This window comes from Carcharodon carcharias, chromosome 12 (assembly GCF_017639515.1).
Source record: "Carcharodon carcharias isolate sCarCar2 chromosome 12, sCarCar2.pri, whole genome shotgun sequence".
In the NCBI taxonomy this organism is placed as follows: domain Eukaryota; kingdom Metazoa; phylum Chordata; class Chondrichthyes; order Lamniformes; family Lamnidae; genus Carcharodon; species Carcharodon carcharias.
In genome coordinates, this window is record NC_054478.1 from 129,097,106 (window position 1) to 129,111,264 (window position 14,159).

The following is a 14,159-nucleotide window of genomic DNA, read 5'->3' on the forward strand; positions in this document are numbered from 1 at the left end:
TAAGTGCAGTGATAGTGGAGATTACTGAATTGGGTCATGTTTTGACAACTGGGGGTCTCATTTAGAGGTCTTCCACCTTCCACTGCTGCTAGGCCCTCCCAACATACCATTCACAGTGTTGCTGGACTCTACAGCTTCTTTTGATTGTTTGTATCTTTGAGATTCCCTTTCAAATATTCCCACATATTGGCCCAGATTTTGGGGTCAGTGGTGAAGGGACAACGTTTGCCGCTGACCTTGAAGAAAACAGCCCATAAAGCTTTAGGATGTATAAAGGATAGATTTCTTCTTTACTGACATCACTTTGAATTTGATGCCATTTATAGACCTGTGGTGTCGTTGAACAGGATAGGCAGCATGCAGGATAATTAGCCCGATCACGTTGTAAAAGCAGAAAGTTTTAAAGAAATGCAAAATTACTTACATTTTAATTATTGCACAGAAAGTAAAATAAAGATTGGGGCATAGGATTAAGGAAGAAGTTGAAATACCTTAAATTTAATTTCAAAATGGCATGTTTTTTTCATCTGACAGAGAGTGACTCCGTACCTGTGAAATTAGTTTTTTTCCAGGGCCTGAGAGCGTGTTCAACAATAATTGAGTTAGTGCTCCTTAGTAACAAAGTTAATTCTGATTGATTAAGGCTTAATATTTTCATTAGCTTTTATAGCGAGGTTAGTGGTTAAAAAAAAGTTGAAGTTCATGTCAAATCAGTGATTGTGTTGATTGCATCTGTGAAGACTGCAACAGTGTACTCTGTGGATGAACAGGGCATCACTGAACTTCTAGTTTTCCACGTTTAATTGTGCAAGTTCCTGTCAGTTTTACACCGTAATGATGTATGCTTTTGCCATCATTACAGCTGCAAATTCCAGGTGATTATAATCCCCTTTTCCAAATCTTTAATCTGTTCTCAAGAATCATTACGTACGTCACTGTCCTTCATTCGAAGTGAAATTTGCCATAATTTGTATAATCTGTAAAGTATCGGCTACTAAGGGTTAAGAAATATGATTTAATCTATTTAGAAGTGAACTTGGACTAAGTGTTCAGTTCCTCCTGGAGTAATATTTATGCATGAAGATGATATTGCTCTCTGATGAAGTATACTGTCATTTGTAATCATGCTATTGTAAAGGTACCTATATGAATACACTTATGACTTCTAATTTAACAAATCACATTTTCACTTTTAAAACCTTTGTATTTCTGTTTCTCTGGAGTACACACAAGCAAAATACTGTGTATGCTGGAAATCTGAAATAAAAAAATCCTGGAAATATTCAGCAGGCCTGGTAGCATCTGTGGAGAGAAAAACAAAGTTAACATTTCAGGTTGACGATCCTTCACATATTTATATCGTGCTTTGAACATAGTAAAACATTCCAAGGCACTTCACAGGACCGTTCTCATACGAACATATGAGTTAGGAGCAGAAGTAGGCCACTCGGCCCTTCAAGCCTGCTCCGCCATTCAAAAAAATCATGACTTATCTGACTGTAACCTCTTGCCTGTCCCCAATCACCCATTTATTTATCAATAATCTATCTACCTCTGCCTTGAAAACATTCAAAGTCTCTGCTTCCACTGCCTTTTGAGAAAGGGAGTTCCAAAGACTCATTACCTTCAGAGAAGAAATGTTTCCTCATCTCTGTCATCTTCTTGCATTTGAGTTCATGATCTCATAGTGAAGGCGCCCCTAGGTAGCAGCGACCATAATCTGCTTGAATTTACACTCAGTTTGAGGGAGAAAGGAGTGCGTCCGAGGCTATGTTTTTAAACTTAAATAAGGGCATGAAAGCAGAACTGGCTAAAGTGAATTGGCAAATTAGATTGAGGGATAGGTCAATAGAGAAGTAGTGGCAAACATTTAAGGGGATATTTCAGAATACACAGAATAGATACATTCCAATGAATAAGAAAAGGTCTGAGGTATGGACACACCTTCTGTAGTTAACTAGAAAGGTTGAAGATATATCAAACAAAGAATAAGTACATAATTGTGCAAAGATAGGTGGAAGGCCAAAAGATTGGACAGAATATAAGAAACAGCAAAGGATGTCTAAAATGTTAATAAGGAGAGAAAAATTGGAGTACGAGAGAAAGCTAGTCAGAAATATAAAAAACAGATAGTAAGAGTTTCTATAAATATTTAAAAATTAAATCAGCTAACAAAGTGAGCATTGGTCCTATAGAAAGTGAGTCTGGAGAATTGATAATAGAAAACAAGGAAATGGCAGATGAATTGAACAGGTATTTTGCATTAGTCTTTACTATAGAGGATACAGGTAACACCCCAGGAACAGCTATAAATCAGGAAATGGAAGGGAGGGAGGAACTCAGGAAAATTACAATCACCAGGAAAGTGGTACTGAGTAAATTGTTGGAGCTTGGGCTGGCAAGTGCCCGGGTCCTGATGGACATCATCCTAGGGTCTTAAAAGAAGTGGCTAGTGAGATAGTTGATGCATTGGTTTTAATTTTCCGAAACTCCTTACATTCAGGGAAGATCCCATTAGATTGGAAGATAGCAAATATAACTCTATTATTCAAAAAGGAAGGGAGACAGAAAACAGGACACTACAGGTCAGTTAGGTTAACATCTGTCATAGGGAAAATGTTAGAAGCTATTATTAAAGAAGCTGTAGCAGGGCATTTAGATTAGCTCAATGTAATCAGACAGAGTCAACATGGTTTTGTGAAAGGGAAATTATGTTTAACCAACTTATTGGAGTTCTTTGAGGAAGTAACGTGCTGTGGATAAAGGGGAACCTTTGAATGTACTGTACTTAGATTTTCGGAAGGCATTTGATAAAGTGCCACATCAAAGGTTATTGCGGAAAATAAAAGCTCATAGGATAGGGGGTAACGTATTGGAATGGATAGAAGATTGGCTAGCTAACCAGAAGCAGAGAGTAGGCAGAAATGGGTCTTTTTCAGGTTGGCAATATTTAATGAGTGATGTGCCACAGGAATCAGTGCTGGGACAGCAACTGTTTATAATTTATATAAAAGACTTGGATAAGGGGCTGGATGGGATGGCTGCCAAATTTGCTGATGACACTGATAGGTAGGAAAACAAGTTGTGAAGGGGACAAAAGGAGGCTACAAAAAGATATAGATAGGTTAAGTGACTGGGCAAAGATCTGGCAAATGGAGTATAATGTGGGAAAATGTGAAATTGTCCATTTTGGCAGGAAGAAAAAAGGAGAGGCATATTATTTATATGGTGAGAGATTGAAGAGCTCTGAGATGCAGAGGTGTCTGAGTGCATGAATCACAAAAGGTTAGTATGCAGGCATACCAAGTAATTAGGAAAGCTAATAGAATGTAATCATTTATTGCGAGGGGAATTGAATACAAAAGTAGGGAGGTTATGCTTCAGTTATACAGAGCACTAGTGAGACCATATCTGGAGTACTGTGTATGGTATTGGTCACCTTATTTAAGGAAGGATACGAATGCATTGGAAACAGTTCAGAGAAAGCTTACCAGACTAATACCTGGAATGGGCAGGTTGTCTTATGAGTAAAGTTTGGACAGGTTAGGCTTGTATCTATCTGCTGGAGTTTAGAAAAGTAAGAGGCGACTTGATTGAAACATGTAAGATCCTGAGGGGACTTGACAGGGTGGATGTGAAGATTGTTTCCTCTTCTGGGAGAATCTAGAACTAGGGGTCACTCTTTAAAAATAAGGGGTCACCCATTTAAAACAGAGATGAGGCAAAACTCTTTGTCTCAGAGGGTCATGAGTCTTTGGAACTCTCTTCCTGAGAAGATGGTGCAAGCAGTCTTTGAATATTTTTAAGGCAGAGGTGGATAAATTCTTGGTATACAAGAGGGCGATAGGTTATCGGGGCTAGGCAGGATGCAGATTTGAGGTTACTATCAGATCAGCCGTGATCTTATTAAATGGCGGAGCAGGCTAGAAGCTCTGAATGGCCTACTCCTGCTCCTTGTTTGTTTGTAGACAGTTACCACTAGCTCTAGATTCTCCCACAAGAGGAAACTCTAGAACTAAGTGTTACTGTTTAAAAATAAGGGGTCACTCATTTAAGACAAAGGTGAGAAGATTTTTTTTCTCTGAGGGTAGCCACATATGGACATATGAGGGCAGAGAAGCAAAGAGAGATTGAGAGGCAGGGAGGATTAGGAAGGGAATTCCAGAGCTTAGGGGCTTGGCAGCTGAAGGCACAAAGGCCAAGGCTGGAGTGATTAAAATCAGGGATGCTCAAGAAGTCAAAATTGGAGGAATGCAGCTATTTCAGTAGATGAGATAGTGGTGTAGGGCTAAAGACTCTAGACTAATAATCTAGAGGCCCAGACTAATGTTGTATAGACATGGGTTCAAATCCCACCATTGCAGCTGGTAAAATTTAAATTCAATTAAAAAAAATCTGGAATTGAAAGCTAGCCTCAGTAATGGTGACTAAGAAACTATCAACAATTATTGTGAAAACACATCTGGTTCATTAATGTCCCTTAGGAAAGTAAATCTGCCATTCTTGCCTGGCCTCCGTGTGACACCAAACCCAAAGCAATGTGGTTGATTCTTAACTGCTCTCTGAAATAACCTAGCAAGGCACTCAGTTCAAGGTCAACAATTATTGGCCTTGCCAGTGACACCCACATCGCATGAAAAAAATTAAAAAAATTATGTGGCTAGAAGAAATTAGAAAGATAGGGCCTTGGAGTAATTTAAAAAACAACTATGGTTTTCAAAACGCACTGTAATTCCAAGAAGACAATCTTCCAAAATAACAAATTCCTCTGCATTCTTGTCTGTTTAGCACACTAAAATTCAAAGGAACTTGTTTTCTATGCACAGTACAAAAAAGGTCTTGTTTTCACGTTGCTTGAAGCTCACCGAATGTTGCAGATCAACTTGGATTGCTTGTTTGGATGGGATGCCAAAAACCTTGAGTGGAATTTTACAGCCCCCTGGGAGTGGGTTGACAGGCTTAAGCTTAAGCTCAGAATACTCACCTGAAAAGCTCTAGAGACAGAAGATCCCGGCAGTAGGAAAAAAGACAGAAGTTAAGCTCAAGCTAAAGTCTCCACTGGATCCCTGTGGAAGCAGCTTCAACAGAGCAAAGCTAGCAGCCTGCAGGGTGAGATACAACTTTTTTAAAGGTCCAGGGTAGTCAGCCCTGTGAACTATTTCTTTTAAAAATCAGTCAGGCAGAAAAATCAGTCAATGCCCCCTCCATGTAACCACCGAGTCTGGAGCGCAATGAAAGAGAAAAAAAAGCCAACAAACATGGTGGTGGGTAACATCAGGTGCCATGGCAGCAGTGACATGTCCATCACCTACCTACTTGCACTAGTGTTTTAACAATGGCAGAGGAGGCATCGGGACCTACCCTTGGGCCAGTTGAGGCCCTTAAGTGGCCAATTAAAAATAATAGAATCATAGAATGGTTATAGCACAGAAGGAAGCTATATTCAGTCTGTCATGTCGGTGCTGAAGGAGGAATTCACCTATAATGACTCCCCTGCCTTCTTCATGTAGCCCTGTACAACAGAATCATAGAATGGTTACAAATTATTGGCCAGTTAAGGGCTCCTGGCCGCCACTGGTATTTTACCAGCAGCGGGATGGCCTTTATATTGGCTGGAGGTGTGTTCTTCCTGTTTGGGCAACCTGTGCCCAATGAAGGCCGCACATGGACATCCCCTGCGTGATTTCTCCCATCCCTCTGCCGTCCTGAACCCAATCCTCCACCCTCCTCGCTGGGGTTTGCCAGACTGGCTCCAGTGGAAAACCCCAATTTACCTCCTAATCCGGCTCCATCAATGATTTTTGTTGGGGTCTGCCTGCAGTCCCAGCAGTGGTCATCGATCTAGGTGATGCTGTTACAACTAGAGAAAGTCAGCCCATCTGATTGGCTGATTTGAGGTGGGACTTCCTACCAGATGGAGGCAGAAGACTTGCCCAGAACCAATTTATGGCCTGACGGTCGGAAATCAACTCAGGACAACCCAGATAAGGGGAGGTGGGCTAACCCTGACTTTTCAAATGGTGCCACCGCCTCCATTTAACATTCTGGCCTTTGTGTCAATATTCCCTGCCAACAGAAAAAGATGAAATAAACAATACATTTATGTAGCAGAAAATTATAGTTTATCTAGAATATATTACAAATCTTACTGTACTTACTGCTGTCCTGTTTTTGTAAATCTTTGAGTTAACTTTTACTTCCATTATAACTTCTGACATCCATGTCTATAATGCAATCTGCCTATGTAAAGCCATCACATTTTAATGACATCTCCCCACCAGTGGTGGCACTAAAGCACATCTGTACTGTGTGTCCCAACAGCTATGGAAACACTTATTAAAAACCTTGGACTATGAAATGCATTTGGCACAACTTTTGGGAGGCTGGGTCTGCAATTCATGGCATAACTGCACCCGTTGGAATGAGGTGGGTAATGTACAGATGGATCTGGTACATTAAAGGTTAACCTGCACCTGAGTACCATACCACCCACCAATGATGTAAGAAGGCACCTGACCTAGAGCTTAGGTTAGCACTGTAGAGCCAGGTAGCAACACGTGAGGAGATACCATGGAGCCCTTTCTATACCTGTACCCTCTACTGTAAATATGTACATAGTTCAGTAATGTTAATAAAAACTTCCAGGTAACTTTTACAAGACTGCCTAATGGGCCTAGACTGTGCACACCTTGAATAGCAACAACCTAACAAAACGTGGTGGCCGCTGGAAATCAAAATCTATATCCTATATAAAAAGACCGAAAAATCAAGAAATGGACACCCGTAATGAATTTCTGCTCTAAAAAAGACCTCAATCAAGAACCAAGAAGCTCAGAATATTCACCTGAAAAGCACTAGAGACAGAATATCCTGACAGTAGAAAAAAATGCAGAAGTTAAGCAGGAGCTAAAGCCTACACTGGATCCCTGTGGAAGGAATTTCAACAAAGCAGAGCTGGCAGCCTGCAAGGTGAGAGACAACCTTTTTAATGGTCCAGGGCAGCCAATCCTGTGAACTATTTCTTTTAAAAATCAGTCAGGCAGAAAAATCAGTCAATGCCCCCTCCATGTAGCCCCTGAGTCTGGAGCACAATGAAAGTGAAAAGAAACCATCAATCATGCAGAAATCCCAATTTAAATGAAAGCCTGAGTGCCTCCTAAATGTTTGGCCTCCTAGCCAGTGAGACTTTTGCCCTACCAACCCAGACCCAATCCGCGGTGAGCTGATGCTATTCTATTGGCCCACAGCTGTAACCCGACCTATGGCCATTTTGCAACTTCTTCCTCCTCTTGGCCTATTGCTGCTATTTTAAAAGTCGCGCCAAAAGTCCGAAGTGGGCAAAAATATTCTCATCAGCAATAACAGAGGTGCCATTTTGAAATCCTCTGATCTCATAAGGAGACACCAACACTTTAAAATTTTTCAACCATGGATCTCATTTTGTCATTGCCACCATGTGCCTTACCTATGGCCCAGACCAATCTCATAATTGGAGCTGGAGTTATTGGAGAAAAAGGTTACCCATATATATCAGAGCTGCAGGATTAAATAAAAAGTTGGAGGCAGAACGAGTTAGCACATTACTTTATTCAATTGGACCAATCGGAGATGATAATATTGCCAGGCAAGTCATTGATGAATCGTCTGCTCAGCTTGGAGTTGTTTTAAAATCTTTAGACCTCTTTTTCAACTTGCGATCCAACAAGATCTTGGAATGCGCTAAATTTAACAGGAGAGTCCAGCAGCCTGGGGAGCCTGTTGATTCCTTTATCAATGACCTCTACCGCAAGGCAGAAGAATGTAAGTATGGAGGTCTAAAGTCAGAACTCATCCGAAACAGTATCGTGGTAGGTGTTGCAGATGGTTTGCTCTCTGGCTTTCTCCAAGCCAAGGAAGGCCTCACTCTTGACAAGGCTGTCCAGCCAATCAGGCTGTCTGAGCTGTGAGACCAACATTGGACTATTTTTGGGGGTGAGAGCACATTACGGGGCAGAAGCCACACCTCCTTCCACCACATCCAGCCACAGAAGCACAGCGACCATCCGAACCAGGGTAAGCCAACCCCGAACCACCCTGCTAAACGACCGTGCCAACGCTGCAGGTCAAAGCACACCCATAGGAAGGACCAATGTCCAGCCAGTGCTGTTAAATGCTTCCACTCTCACAAACAGGGACACTTCAGCAGGATATGTCAGTCGCACCCTCTGCACCATGCAGACAATCCAAGAGCCATCCAGGATGTTGGGACCACTGACCCAGAAGACACAGAGCCCTTCTTCCTGGGTAATATCAGATGATGCGGCTCCTCCTTCTGGAATGTTGACATGTCAGTAAGCGTCCATCTAACCAATTTCAAGTTAGATTTTGACCCCGGAGTGACCTCCTTATCAGACAAAGAATTGTGGCTTCAAGGCACTGGGTCTGAACCATGGACACCTCACACTACGGTGCAGAGGAATTCCAACTCCTGGTCATTGGAATGAATCAAGAGCCATTAAGGTATGGTGACAAACAGATCACACAAGTAATGTAGGTTGCACAAAATCAGCCCTTTTCACTCTTCAGTAGAGATGCCTGCTTAAGTTCTCAACATGCTTCAACCAGCAGAAGATGTAGAGACAACCAAGGGACCCCCACAGCCAGAAACTCGTCCTCCCAAAAGCCCAACTACAAAGTAGCAACCCAATATTGACTTTGTTTATAACCTCACTTCCTTGTTCACGGAGCAGGTCTGCTCTTCTCCTTTTCCGGTTCCCGAACTGAATCAAGAGCCAGACCAACCCAAAGCACAGGAGGTTACCGCAGCACCCCCAGTGGGGGTGATGACAAAGCCAGAACGGCTTTCATAGGAGCCTCTGCCTCCAACAGCGATTATAGTGAGGTTGGTTGAGATGATGACCTACACTCGGTCCTAGCAACTACAAGCCACTGTGATGAAACCACAGGCTCCACTGGAACCAGGTAGCATCGGACGCAAATACTACTCAACAAAGATAAGCCACCTCTTCACTCTTCTTCCATCCACTGGATGGCTTCTCCTCAACCCCAGAAGGCTTCCAGATGCAGGAAATGGCGAAAGAAGAAGAAGGAATGCAACTCACAGCTGGACGGATAACACTCTCATCCCCCAGAAAGAAATGAGCACCAGTCAAGGTACCAAAACACCACTGCAGCAATGCAACTGACCCAGCGTGTTGCAACACTCACCAATAGAAAAAACACATGAAACATTTGGGTCCAACCAACAATCCACCACCAAGATCAACAGCCCCTACGTTCTACTGCTCTCCCGATCGGATGGCAAATGAGATGTGGCGGGGGTACATGACCTCCAGACTGCCTCAAACCCTGATTTGAAAGTCTTGAAGAGGTGAGATAGGGTTGTATGAACTCTTTTAGTCATACTGTTTATGTTGTAATGTGAATCACAAAGTAGTTTAGAGGTAGAGTAGTTATAATTGCAACACTGAAGATAAGTATACAAGCCTTATGACAGTACAAGACTTGAATCAAACTATAAGTCACTATTGTCAGCCTATATCCAGGGAGATGTGTAGTAGAAGGATCCATTATATTAAGCATTAGCCTGGGACGGAGTACAGTACCGCCCACCGGTGATATAAGAAGGCACCTGACCTAGAGCTTAAGTTAGCAGTGTAAAGCTAGGTAGCAATATGTAAGGACATGCCATGGAATCCTCTCCATACCCTGTACCCTGTACTGTAACTATGTACATAGTTCAGTAATGTTAATGAAGACATTTTGGTAACTTCTACAAGACTGCTTAATGGTATCTAGACAGTACACACCAGGGATAGCAACAACCCAACAAAAGAGGTAAGACAAAATTCACCCCCTACCTCATTTTCCTAATAGTAGCATGGTCACCAACATCTTCCACGCAGTGCCATACTCTGCTTCACTGCCGATGTCCTTGTGCATTGCAGGGGCCTGAGTAGCATTGTGATGTAACTGTGTGCTTCAGGCAGCTTTCCAAATTTTTTTCAAATCAAAAGCTACAAAGCTGAGGTTGATGTTCAGTTAAATGTTTTTTTCAATCAAATTTGTAGCTTTATCACAAATTAATGAGGCTGGGGCACAAAGTGCATATACGCTGTTCAACGTTCAAAATGCAGAACACTAGCATTGAACATTGAAGCGTAGCAGGAAATGATCGCAAGACCTACTCTCCCAATTTTATACTCCTGGTGAATGGCACTACAGAATAGATTCTTATCTTTGGTATTTATGTGAAACAGAAAATATTTTTCTCCAATGTTTAAGTTTTAATGTAAATGTATTCTAATGTATCCTACCTGCCTTTTGGGTTAATAAAGGGTTGGGCTTGGAAGCATTTTTTAATAATAATTTGGAGCAAATGATTAACAGAAAATGTTGATATTCTGCGTAGGGATAGCTGAGAAATACAGAAATGAGGGACTTTGGTAAGACGATTAGCACCTTGTTGTTTGTTAACATTTATTTGGGTATCCAAACTGGTTACTTCCATACTTCTGCTTTCTGCTTTGGGATTTTTTCTGAGGCACATATGGTTAACACAAATTGAAAAAGTAAATGTTTCCAAAGCAATATTATTCTCTGAAAGTCTCTTCAATGTGAACACATAATTATATTAACATTTTTGGTGAGGAAAATAAATTGGCTCCACACAGCTAAAAATAACCAACTTTCACTGTAACCTTGATGGACTTTAGAAATGCCTTTGACAAAATACTGTATGGAAGATTGCTCGAAAAGATTAAGGGCATTGAAGTAACTGGGAGAATTGAAAACTGGGTTAAAAATTGCTTAGAAAGAGAAAACCAAGCAGGAGCTAAGAACAGTTTTTCAGACTGGTTGGAAGTAGGTAGTAGGTTCATTTCTGGGGCCATTTCTGTTTATTGCCTATACCACTGATTTGGACACAGGCCTAGAAGGAGTGGTGTCAAAATTTGTAGGCAGTATCAAGATAGGATACAATATAGGATAGTTAATTCTCTAGAAAACAAAAGAAAACTGCAAAGGGATACGAATAGGATAGATTTATTAGTAGCAGATGGAATTCAATGTCAGTAAATGTAAAGATTATGCATTTTGGTAAATTGGAAAATATAAGCAGTATTTATATGCTGAACATGAATGGAAATAAGTTTGGCCCTATGGAAAAGCAATGGACTATTTGGGCTGCTGATTCACAGGAGATCCTTCCAAAAATATGGTGCTCTGAATTGGAAACACAACACCAGCTGATGTTTAACACAGAATTACATAGATGTGATTTATAAAAGCTCATCATAGCTCCTTGTCTCCTTGTCTCAGTGGCTCTAATTGTAAAACCAAGGATCCCATATGCATTTTTAAGTTTTATAAACTGGTCAAACCACCTTCAAAGATTTGTGTATGTAAACCCAAGATCTCTGTGTTTCTGCTTCTCCTTTAAAATGGTACCATATTAGGATAATTAAGCTTGAGGATTTTCTCCCTGATCAGCAAATACCAAATGCTTTGCAATCCATTCATTATATATACTTTAAGACAACTGGACAGAATGCATTTTGACATTGCAGGGCATCTCACGCCATGTTAGACATTTTCTTTTACTCTTCAATGCAAATTTTTTTTGCCCTGGAAGTTGTTGGAAGTGTGAGCTGATAATTGCTCAGTGAGAGCAACAGGGCACCTGGGAAGTTGGCAAAAGATGGGACCAGCAGTCAATCTTCTTAGCCAATGAGGTTTAATGCTTGATAAGGAATCATGGAATGACTCAGAAGTAAGTAGAATTAGAATTAAATCGAACACAGAAAGAGAAATAAAGAGATGGAAAAAAGGGCCAGGATTTTACCAGCCCAAGAGGGGGCCTGGGGTTGCAGCGGTAAAATCACAATGTCAGATCAGCAGCATGGAGCAGCTGGCTCTATGGCCCAAAAAGGTGGTTGAAGGCAGCCCCAGCAATTTCCTTAGAGAATTTTTGTCCCCGACAGCCCCCAACACTCAGCCCCCTGACTGTTTTTTAAAAATTTTCCTTACTTACCTTCTGTAGGCCAGAGGTCTCCTGCATGCTTCAGGAATGACCACCTCTCTCAGTGGCACTGATTGGGCTGACAGCAGCAGAAGCCCACCCACTGTCCTTAATTGGACAGCAGGCCCACAGGCAGCCAATTGAGAGGCCACCTGTGGTAAAATTGCCAGGGTGGTCCTGCTGCTGGCAACTGTGAGCTCGGGACCCACCTTTCACCTGATGTCAGGGTGCTGATACCCTGCTTGAAATTCAGTCCAAGGATCCAAAGAAGAGAGAGAAAGAAAAAAGAATGTCAAAATAAGAAAAAAATTAAATTTACATTTTTTAGTATCTCCAACAATCATGTATTACCTATAAGAATGAGATTTCACATTTTCAACTGATCTCTTTCTGGCTCAGAAAGGTTGTTTGACAATGCAGGAAAATAAATCCGATCATTAAAAAGGTACTTGCTTTGTTGAGTAGTAGGAGTGCTGCTGTTTTCACTAGGCTACTTGCAGGGTCCTGCTTACCTGTTTCACTGGCAAGCATTTCTATCAAATGGAAACTGCCACTGAATTTCTCTACTTACTTTAGCTGTAAACTCATTTTAAAACATCTATCTCCTTGTTTCTTGTATTGTAATGTTGTAACAAATACATGGAAGGAACAGAAAAAACTCAAATATACAGTTTTGCTTGCAACAAAGAAAAATTTTTGCCTTTGAATTATTGTAAGGCTATAAAACAAACCGTTAAGCGACTTTAACTCCATAATTCCTCTTTCACGAACATTTTAAGTCAGCAGTACTGTTCTGTGTTCATGATCGCTGCATAATATTATATTGTGCATTCAGTATTGTAAAGTGCAGTGCATGACCCATCCAAGAGAACAAGACTACAAAACTTTACTGGTGTGGATACCACTAAGCTTTCTAGGAATGCAACTTGTAGTGTTTGGAGAGAGGAGCAGGTCCCGGGCACTGTGCCAGTTTGCTCACTCCTGGAATCTTGGCAACAAGTTCAACAAACTCATCATCAAAGTTATTTCTCCCTTATCACCGATGATGATGAAGAGAAGGAGAATGAGAACCAGGCCACATATGAATCCCAGCTGCTTTATGTTAGCCCATATATCTCTGCCCCAACCCTTTCCACCTTACCCACCTGCAACACTTATTTTATCTCTGCCAGACACCAGCTCAGAGACTTACATCCTGGGGAATTTAGATAATGATATTGAAGGTGTCGTAGCCAGTGATTCAGAGGAAATTAAGAACCTAGAGGAGAGGGTAGTGGATGAGAAAGTTTCACCTTGCCATGATGCTGAAAACTGAAAGATGTGAGTCTACAGTTGTCTTTTGTGTCAACATCATGGAAGCTTTCTCTTCATTGCAGGCAACAATGATGCAAATGACATCTTCATTAAAATCTTCAGCAGAGCCCTGACAAAGAAGCTAATCATTTAATGGTTCCACCTCCATAAAAGCACATTCTGTTTCACAAATATGAATTAAGGCTTCTGGACTTTGGCAACCAAAGCCTTTTAAGGATTCCAGGATCTGATGGCTCCCATTAGATCAGTTATGTCAGTGATCAGAAGGAATTCAGATTGGGACCGAAAGGAATGCTGATGACTGCAGTCCGCCTGCTTGACAATTCCATTTCTCAGGACGACAGCACATACTACACCTTTGGCCATTCACCACAGCACACCACGGCAGTGGAAGGTAGGAGTTGAGACGAGGCAGCTTAGGAGTAATGCAGCAACCAATAACTCTATGCCAAGGTCTAGCTGCGATGGGATGAGAGTCACCTCAGTCCCAGGACCCAGCACAGCATGAAGTGCCAACCACCTGCTGTGATCCTGGCCTTCAGGCAATATGTAGAAAGAATGTTAGAATTGACAATAGAAAGATACAAGTAGACATCCAAGGGAAACAGTGTTGAAAAAACAAGGATAATTGTTTCCAATTAATGATTTCAAATACAGGACAGAAACTCCTCATCTGGTGCTGAGTTACAAGTTGACTAAAGGTTTTCATGGTGAGAGCGGTAACATTGAATAAGACAATTGTACAGTTAGGCCATGTAACATTTGCTCTGAAAAGGCAATTGTTACCTTAAGAATTCTTTGGCAGAATTGGTAGGCCTTGACATTT

The 14,159-nt window shown here is 41.4% G+C and overlaps 1 protein-coding gene across 1 annotated transcript in view; it reads left to right on the forward strand.

Annotated features, from left to right (window-relative positions):
- Positions 1–14,159, forward strand: part of LOC121284978 (sperm-associated antigen 16 protein) — a 1,312,939-nt gene that overhangs the window by 69,906 nt on the left and 1,228,874 nt on the right. The window lies entirely within an intron of this gene.